The sequence below is a fragment of the Prionailurus bengalensis genome, unplaced genomic scaffold (genome assembly GCF_016509475.1).
Source record: "Prionailurus bengalensis isolate Pbe53 unplaced genomic scaffold, Fcat_Pben_1.1_paternal_pri Un_scaffold_56, whole genome shotgun sequence".
NCBI classification, from domain to species: domain Eukaryota; kingdom Metazoa; phylum Chordata; class Mammalia; order Carnivora; family Felidae; genus Prionailurus; species Prionailurus bengalensis.
The window spans coordinates 365,875-373,591 of record NW_025091158.1 but is presented as its reverse complement, the minus strand read 5'-3'; the positions used below and the strand labels follow the sequence as shown (position 1 = coordinate 373,591).

The following is a 7,717-nucleotide window of genomic DNA, read 5'->3' as shown; positions in this document are numbered from 1 at the left end:
AGGCAACAAATTGAACAAACACGGGAACAGCTGCAGCAGGCAGAGCTCACCTTTAGATACCAGGTAACCTGAGTTCTGCCTGACATACTGAACCCTTAGCACCTCACGCAGGTGAGTGTAGTGGCCCTTGGAATCCCTAACCACGGGCTTTTCATTGTTGGCTTTTTCAGATCGCAGTTCATGAGAAGAATGCTCAGGACAACGAGGTAAGTATTTTCTTTTTCCTCCTCTTTCTTTGGTGCACAGTCTGGCAAGACTGAAGGTGGATGTGTTGTTTCTCCCCCAGATCAAGACTCAGATCTGGGACAGGGAGATGGCAGAGCAGGGCAGGGAGGTCGCTTACTTGAAATACAGGTGTGGTCATTTGACTTGCGTTTTTATGGGTGTTTCCAGGGATGATGCCCCGCACTGTTTGTTGTCTAGTAGACGACGTGGTGTTGCAACTCTTATAGAAGTCCATTATTTTTCTGTATCCAGGACTGGACAGGATGGAAGCAAAGAGGCTGCCTGAGGGATACACGAGGCAGAAACCAATGGCTGCAAGACCAGAGATGTAGAACCCTCCCAGGAGAGGTAAGGAGCACGTTGTGATGTGCTGCAGTCTAATTTCTGCTGTGCAGCCTGTTCCTGTGGATGATCATCATGTGGTCTGGAAAGAATCACAAGCACTAAGGACGGCAGGTGGTCTGAAGGGGTGACAGAAGGGTGTTCTCCTCTGGTGCCACAGACAGTGAGGCACTTGTCCCTGTGACTGGTGGAGCTCATGCCCCTCCTCTGACGGTGACCCTCCCACCTCCTCTAGCATCCCCCTGTCTGAAGAGTCTGGAAAGGATGACAGGACATGGGCCTCATCCTTCTTCCCACCTGGACTCAATGTGAAGACTTTAGTTTATTTGAGGAGAAGGTCATTTATTCACTATTTTTACCTGTGTTTATTTTTGTTTGTTTCTGTGAACTGTAGCTCTACATCCCTAAATTCAAGTTCCATAAAGCTTAGCTTAGTCCTCTGATGGTATCAGTGCAACTCTGCAGCTTCACTGCTAAATTCTCATAGTTTTCCTTTTCTCAATAGTGTAAAATTAGTCTTTTGTCATATAATAACTGCTCTCATGTGGAAGGCAGCTTGTAGATAAGCTGAGAGATTGAACAATTTGCCTGAAGTCTGAAGAAATGCACCCTTCTTGAGGACTCATTGAGGATATACACCAAACCAGTATTCTAAATTTTACTCTTTTTTTTAAAGTTTATTTATTTTGAGAAAGGCATAGACAGAATGCCAAGCAGGCTCCACACTGTCAGTGAGGAACCCAACGCTGGGCTTGAATTCACAAGCTGTGAGATCGTGACCTGAGCCAAAATCAAGAGTCGGATGCTTAATACAAGCACCCTCATATTTATTCTTGATGTGTAATGAAATCGTGATTTCCCATGATGTATACTGAGAAACCTCTGTTTTACTGATGAATTCTAAATTGCTAGTTGTGCCTGACCTGTCCACAGTTATTGATTAATTACAAAACAACATGAACTAGGGCACTGTGAGGTATTTATCAAGGTGAGGGGATGGTTCTCCCCCTTATCCTTGGGGGTCACCTGAGGCATGTGGAATACCCTCTGCCTCTGGTCAGGGACTTGAGTGTAGGGAAAAGTTTAAGATATTTGAGGAATGAGATGAGGGATTGTTTTCATCCTCTAAAAGCAGAATAGGGGAGCCTGGGTGGCGCAGTCGGTTAAGCGTCCGACTTCAGCCAGGTCACGATCTCGCGGTCCGGGAGTTCGAGCCCCGCGTCAGGCTCTGGGCTGATGGCTCAGAGCCTGGAGCCTGCTTCCGATTCTGTGTCTCCCTCTCTCTCTGCCCCTCCCCCATTCATGCTCTGTCTCTCTCTGTCCCAAAAATAAATAAATGTTGAAAAAAAAATTAAAAAAAAAATAAAAGCAGAATAAACCTGTGTCCCTTCTAGGGTCTTTAGTAGATCGAGAAACTGCTAAAACCTCTGTGAGTTACAGCGGCTCTGACTGTACCAAGAATGCAGACAAGGACAAGGTAAATACCGGGGCCATTCTCAGTTGTAACTCTTTTGGGAAACCCTCATCTTTATGTACAGCACGCTCTCCTGGCCTTGTCTTGTTTTGCGCGATGTGTGATATGTCTGTCTGTTCTTTGTTTTCCAAATGCACACTCATAACCCAGGAGCCCACAGGCTTCTCAATTTTTAGTCTGTCAGCTTTCTGTGGTAAGTTTAGAAGCCCAGAACGCTTAGAGACTGAGTACCTTAAGGTTTTTCTGTGAGTTTCAGGAAATAATGAGAGGAGGATGACTGCACACTCCAAACAGAAGTCTCCTGGCCTGGGTGACCCCTTCCAGACCTCACCTCTGTGGGAACAGTGTGGCTGCTGTGTCTTCCTTTCTTGATTCTAGCTAGGAGATGAACCTGTTAGAAACGACATCATGACTCCAACTTTATATTTTGTGCCCTGTGCCATTTAGAGTGGTCCTAGATAAAGTCAATGTCGTCACTCATCACCTTCCTGTCTTTGTTGGTAAATGACTTGTCCAGCTATACCTTAGGTAAAAATAGTTTGCACACTGTGTCCTTCAATTGTGTTTATATGAGTAGTTTCTGGTTGTGTCCCCAGTCACTGTTAGAGCTGATACAGTCTCATGACACATACCAGGAGTTTTATACCAAAATGCTTGCATGAAATCTGTTATGTGAATTTCTCCGTCTTTTTTTCCATTGCACATAATTACTCTGTGTCCAGTAGTATGCTTAAAGTCAGAATTCCCTATGAATTAAGATGAACACATCTGAGCTTTGTAGACATTCACCACAAGTAACTTGTTCTTCACAGAAGACTCTCATTCCCCTGCAAGATTCCAGGCATCCTCCACTCCCCAGAGGTCTCCGAGGCCTTTGACAACACTTCAAGAGGGAAGACTCCTTTCTCAGGGAGAAGAACAGAGAACGCACAGTGAGGGTCCGGCTGCAGAACTTTTTGCCAGGAGTGGCTGTGATTCCATGAGCAGAATATGAGCCATGTACTCCCACTCATTTTTTTTGGTGTGTGTGTTCTTAATATACCAAAAGCAGAGCCTGGAGTCGCCGTAGAGGAGGGATGCAGGGTGAACCTGGACATCGATGGCTGCCTGTCTGGAGAATGCTACTTCATTAGTCTGTAATTACTTCTGTTAACCCTCTAGGACAGGATGCTTGCCATTTTACTTCTGCAGACATGGGCAGTGATGTGTGGTGGCAGTAGGTTACCCTTTTACATCTACTACCCCAAGCTGTAGGTGGTATCCAGTGGCAGGGACAGAGTTTTCAGGTACTGATGCTACTCTCTTGGATCCTGGTGGCAGAGAAGGTGGCAGGTGCTGACACATTCTTCTCTGGGTTACAGCTGCTTTTGGTATTGGTTCTCTTGTCTGGCATATGGATGTAGCTGTCACTTCTGTTCTGCAGGGCAGTCTGGATCCTGGGGACCTCCTCCGTTAACTGGACGATTCTGCATGCCCTACCTTAGAGACGCTCCACCCCCATGGACTATTAGGCACGTCCACCTCCTGAACCCTGCTGGCCCTGGGGCCACCCGGAACCCCTCCACCTGCAACACTTGGTAAGATGATCTGAGCACTAGGAGTTGACTTGTAAAACACACTCACCTTATTTTGTTGCTGTTAGGTCTTGGGCCAAGGTGCAGAGGCGGTACCACAGACCATTGTGATGCAAGGGGATATGTCTGCTGCCATTACCACATTCCTCAAGTTTCTCAGGATCTCATCTTTGTCATTTCCCCCACCATGTGTTGGTACAGGCATCTCTTGTGGAGAAGGAATGGGGCCGTATGCAGAAAATCAGACATAGCGCTTCAGCAGAAATGCCCTGTACACAGTCCACGTGCTGGGATCTGTGAGGCATGAGGCACAATGTAACGTATGTCCATATAGTTGTGCCCCCAGCCATCCATAGTTGTTCGATGAGTGATGAATACATCTGAATCAGGGCTTTTAGGTTATAAGGACTTCAAGTTATAAGGGATGGTTCTTCAAGTTCTTCTTGGGGATCACCTGAGGCATGTGGGACACCCTGTGCATGTGATTTGGGATCCGCCTGGGGCAAAGAGTTTAAGTTGATGGAAGTATGAGGGGAGGGGTTTTTGTTTTTGATCTCCAAACAGTCTACTCAAATCAGAATAAACCTCCATCCCTTCTAGGGCTTTTTGCAGGTCCAGAAGCAGGTGTCACACCCAAGAGAGACATCGACACTGGCTCTGCCAAAACTGCCGAGAAGCACAAAGTAAATGCTGTGGCCATTTTCAGTTCTAAGTCTTTACGGACTGCCACATCTTTCTGTACAGGACACTCTCCTGCCATTGTCTCTGGTTTGTGTGTCGTATGGTATGACTGCTGGTTTTGTTTTTTTCCCAAATGCAAAACCTTTACCTCTGAGTCTACGGGCTTCCCTGTTTTCCACCTGGCATCTGTTTGTGGTAACTTGAGCAGCTATGCGTGCCTAAGGGTGGGGACCATAGGGCTTTTCCAATGTGTTCCTGGAATAAATCAAGGAGGATGACACCACACTCCACTTGGAAGTCTCCTACCTTGCCTCATTCTTTGTGGATCTCCTCAATGTGGAATCATTGATCTTACTGTTTCTTCCTCTCCTGTTTCCTTCTATTGAGGGTTTTACCATGGTCAGAGAAATCTGTGGGCATCCTTACAATTTGAAAATGCGAACTGCCTTCACTCCAACTTATATTTTTCTATGTGTCATTTAGAATGGTCTTAGACAAAATAAATTTCATACCCATCAGCATTTTGGTAAACATGCTGTCCAGAATCCCTTCAGGTGTGCCCTGGGCATAAATACTCTGAACTACAAGAGATGGCATATTTGTCATAGAAAACATGCACTGAAACTTAAGTTGTGAAGAGAAAAAATCCAAAATTACCTGTGTGGCAAGTTCCCACCGTGTCCTTCACTTGTGTTCACATGAGCACGTTCTCTTGTGTCCTGTGTCACAGGTACAGCTAAAACATGGAAACTTACACCAGACATCAAAGTGCATTTGTGTCAATTTTGTCTTTTAGAATTTCAGCTCATTTTTCCAGAGGACATAATTACTGTGCAAAATATACTGCACTTAAGCTGAGAAGTACCTCTGAAGTAAAATAAATTAGCTGAACCCAACTAACATGTATAGGTTACCTGTTTCTCTAAGAGCATGCTTTCCCAGGTCCTCTGCAGGCCCTCAGGATCCCCATCTCCCCATGTGTCTCTGTGCCCATGGATAGCACTTCCAGAGAGGAGGAGACCCCATTGTCAGGACAGAAGTAGTTTGGGCACAGGCTTAGAGGCAGAGCTTTGAGCCACGAGGGCTATGATTCCATGTGTGGACACTGGCATTGTCATTCCTTCTCATTCTGTAGTTCTTCACATACACCATAAACAGCCTCTGTGGTGGAGGGGAATGAAGGGTGGAGGGTGATCCTGGACACAGATGTCTTCCTATCTGGAATATGCTACTTTGTTAATTTGGGATTCAGTCTATAAATCTTCTAGGAAAAGGGCCCTTGCTGTTTCTACGTTTCTAGACACGTGGAGACGCTAGTTTATCCCAATCACATCCATTCCCCACCCCAAAGCTGTAAGTGGAACCCAAAGTATGGGTAGAGATTTTGGCGCTGATGCTGCCCTCTTGGAACCTGGTGGTGGGGAAGCTAGTAGGATATGAGCACTGCTTCTTTGGGTTTCCGCTTTTTGCTGGTGTTGGTGCTCTGTTCTGTCCTATGAACATACCTCTCATTTCTTTTCCGCAGGCTATTTTGTATGCAAGAGGGCCTGGTCCTTTCCTAGGATCACCTTGCAGGCTGTACCCCATGGACCACCCTTCACCACCAGTCATGGGCTATAGGCCACATCCCCCTCCTCCACAAGCTCCTCCACCTACTCTATTTGTTAAGATGACCTGAACTGGATGAGTGGCTGGTAAAGTATATTCATCTTCTTCATGATTGACTTTGTGGCAATGATGTAGAGATGGTTGTGAGTCTTGGCAATCCAACTACAAACTGCCTGAGGACACTGTAGCATATCTCAAGTTTCTCAGGACATACACACAATGGGCAGTGTCCTTTCCCAGTAATACGGTGAGCTGTATGTTTCTCTTGTCAAATGAAAGAGGATTTTTTACACAAAAGCAGACGTATCAGCAGTACTGCTGCATATTTTGGAGACACAATGTTTTGGGTTCTGTAGAGAATGAGGAGCACCCCTAACTTTTAGAGCATCAGGTGTCCTGTGTGAAAGAGGGACATTCATTAAATGATGCAGACCTTGTGATCACCATAATGGAAACACAAGTGAAGGATCCAGTGCAAAACAGGGGAACCTTGAATCATACAGGAATAGAAGGGAAGTTGAGCACAGTAAGCAGAGTTTGAGGAGGTGCAGAGGGGAGGGTGTTGGGGTCAGTGAGATGCAGTTGGAGGTCATTCCTGGCCACAGCCTGAGCAGGGAGTGTGAGGTCCATACGGAGCTGCTATGTGGGATCTCTCTCAGTGCACAATGCAGTGTTCGTGTGTTGCCAAAGTGCATGCAGGTAATGATCTAAAAAATGTTATTGTCTCCCTGGATTTTCCTGAAGGTTCTGGATATTTGTGGGGGGAAAAGCCCTGGAGATATTGGGAATTTAACTTGGTCTTATGAAAATGCTGTATGCCCAAGTTCATATCCCTCAGTGAGACTAAAAGTGGAGACAGGATCTAGATCAGCTGAGTGCCTACATTGGCCTTTAGCCTGGGTCAAACTACAATTTAGGGCTGCCCAGATGTCACCCCTGCTAGACCCCTGACATCACCCTGACTACAGCTTTGCATCTCCTCAAACTTCTCTCACAATATCCTGAGGCTTTGCCTGTGTTCCTGCTGTCTCAGCCCTAATACCAGTTCTCAGTGGGACCTACACAGAGCCTCAGCTGTGTTATCTGTGAAAAAAGGGGTAATATTTGTTTCTAAGAACAAGAGAAAAAGAAGACATTCAATACATAAAGCATCTGAAAAATCTCTGGGAAGTGTCCCCTCATGCTTCTCACAGTTTCAATGAAGATATCTCCACATAATGATCCTCCAAAAAAGATGGTCACAGGAGTTCATTAAACTAAGACTGTTAACAACTCAGCCCAGGGAGGGGGAATCACTGTTTTAAAAAATAAGACAATGTCCCTCATTTTTCTAGTAAAATTCGGGCCCTGCCACACAATGAAAGAAAAGATAATTATGAGAATGTGTACATTCAGAGACCCAGATCTGAAGACAATCATTTTCTATTATACACATAATCTCACAGATGCAGCCACACACTAAAGTGTTCATCTGAGGCCACAGCCACAGATCAACTACAGAAGAAAGAATGCACATAGGAAAACATAAGATCAGAGGGAAATAAACCAAAATCTCTTTGCCTTATAGGACAACTCTTTTGAAATTTGAAGAGGACTGTGCACGATGACAGACAATGGTGATTATATATACATTTTAAGAAGGTGTCAGATCTACCTGAATGCTTTCCCTGCCCATCCTGTCCCCTCCACTTTGTCCTTCCTACTGTCCCCTAATCCACCTTTCATTGTTTTGTCTGTGTGTCAGCGTCTGCTTCTAGAACCATCTACTCTCACTCCCCATCGAGTGCACACAGTGGGGTTCCTGTACACACAG

At 45.5% G+C, this 7,717-nt stretch overlaps 1 long non-coding RNA gene across 2 annotated transcripts; it reads left to right on the top strand.

The window, feature by feature from the left end:
- Positions 1-409: 409 nt before the first annotated feature.
- LOC122478374 lies at positions 410-7,387 on the top strand. Of its 2 annotated transcripts, none has more exons than XR_006295971.1 (4): positions 410-573; positions 1,962-2,044; positions 3,465-3,618; positions 5,822-7,387. It is a non-coding gene; the product is annotated as an uncharacterized LOC122478374 (long non-coding RNA). The 2 variants fall into 2 exon arrangements; XR_006295972.1 differs by lacking the exon at positions 5,822-7,387 and adding an exon at positions 4,216-4,586.
- The last annotated feature ends 330 nt before the right edge of the window (positions 7,388-7,717 follow it).